The sequence below is a fragment of the Arachis hypogaea genome, chromosome 19 (assembly GCF_003086295.3).
Source record: "Arachis hypogaea cultivar Tifrunner chromosome 19, arahy.Tifrunner.gnm2.J5K5, whole genome shotgun sequence".
NCBI lineage: Eukaryota > Viridiplantae > Streptophyta > Magnoliopsida > Fabales > Fabaceae > Arachis > Arachis hypogaea.
Window position 1 is genome coordinate 112,046,917 of NC_092054.1, and position 1,860 is coordinate 112,048,776.

The window sequence follows — 1,860 nt, forward strand, 5'->3', positions numbered from 1 at the left end:
TTTTAAGAATTCGATGTCATTACAATTAACATTAGTTAAAATTATTAGTTTTTGATCTATTAATTTTGATAATTTAATTATTTCTTCTCTTAAATCTTCTAATTTATTTTTTTCTATTAGGTAATGCTTTTCTTATAAAAAGCTATGGTTTTAAGTGTTTTGTAGTAAAAAGTGTGGTTTTAGAATGTATGGTTTAGGTCTTACCATAAAGGCGTCTTTAAAAAAGGTTGTTTTTGGATCTTTATTTGAGTGGTGGCCATATATAAAAGTTACTACCTCACAATATTGTATGGCCAGTGAAATATCAACTAATTTTAAAATTTTTTTTAATTTGACGTGGTTAAAAGAATTTTTCATGAATAAAAAAAAGATTCTCAAATAAATTAGAATAATACTGTATTTTTACTATAAAATTGTATGACTTATGAAAGTGATATTTTAGTTTATATATATTTGCACGAAATTTAACCAGCCATCAACAAAAAATAACACTTGTTATTATCTTTTCATGGATCTATAGATATATTTCATCATATAAAAATATATTATTTCATGGTAGGATTAGTATATATACACGCTGCATCTATCGGATTTATGTACACAGTACACCAAAGATACTATATATATTAAAATTAGTAGACTAAGCGTTACAGATAGAGTGTTTGATAAATGGCAAAGTTAACTATGGCAAACCTTTTTGCACTTTCCCTTTTGCTTTCAGGTTCAAATATACCATCTTCATATCTCATTCTCATGCATGTTAATTAATAAATATCTTGTTAATGTCCTTGGTTTATTGTTTATTAAAAGAAAGATGTAATATTTGACATGAAAATTGTATTCTTTAATTAAATTAATTTATTGAATGTGTTTGCAGTGAGAATTGAACGGTGTGAAGGCACAATTTGCCGTCGTTATGAAGTTCTCATCGAGAACTGCGAATCTGGAATTTGCTACAACGAGTGTACGAAGGCGGCAAAGGTTTCTCAGGTTCTAGAATCGTCACGTTGCCTTAGATCTGGCGTTTGTCTTTGCGAGTATTTTTGCACATAGCGGAAGAAAAAAAAATAGTAATAAAGATTTAAATAATTCTCATTATATAGGTTCTTATTGAAAACCTGTCCAATGAATGAATGAAATGACTATTTTCTCATCGAAAAGAATAGAGATTTATTAAATAATTCTTTATTCAAGAGTGAACAATCTTATATATTTATGTTCCAAAGTAAAAAATTATAGAAAATTATATGGTACAGATCTAAATCTGTACAGATTTAAAGATTTGCTTACTTAAACCACACTTTTTAAAGCCACATTTTTCACTTAAAACCGTAGCTCTTCACAAAGAAAAGCGTCACCTAATGAAAAAAAGTAAATTAGAAGATTTAAGAGAAGAAATAATTAAGTTATCAAAATTAATAGATCAAAAATTAATGATTTTAACTAATGTTAACTGTAATGACACCGAATTCTTAAAATCAATACAAAATGATTTTTCTCAAAATCTTTATTTTACTATAAGCTTTATTGAAGGACTTCAAAAACCTGAAAAAACTTATTTTTCACACAGAATTTCTAAGAAATGTTATCATGGAAATGATTCCCCACATCTTTATCATACTTTTAACCCACAATTAAATTCTATAGTAGATATGCTTGAAGAAATACTAGTATCCATAAAATTTCAAAGAAATAAGGAAAAAGAAAATCCAAAAGAAGAAAAATTTTAAAATATAATCAACATAACAGATTTAAAAGTAAAACCACCACTAAAATTATGAATATTGAAGAAAAATTAGAAGAAGTTACAATGCTTTTTAAACAATTAAAAATGGCTCAAGAAAATAATATTATGGAACA

General features: G+C 26.0%; 1 long non-coding RNA gene across 1 annotated transcript; it reads left to right on the forward strand.

The window, feature by feature from the left end:
• Window positions 1–607: 607 nt before the first annotated feature.
• Window positions 608–1,193, forward strand: LOC112779229 (uncharacterized). The gene is made up of 2 exons (XR_003190605.3): window positions 608–721; window positions 878–1,193. It is a non-coding gene; the product is annotated as an uncharacterized lncRNA (long non-coding RNA).
• The last annotated feature ends 667 nt before the right edge of the window (window positions 1,194–1,860 follow it).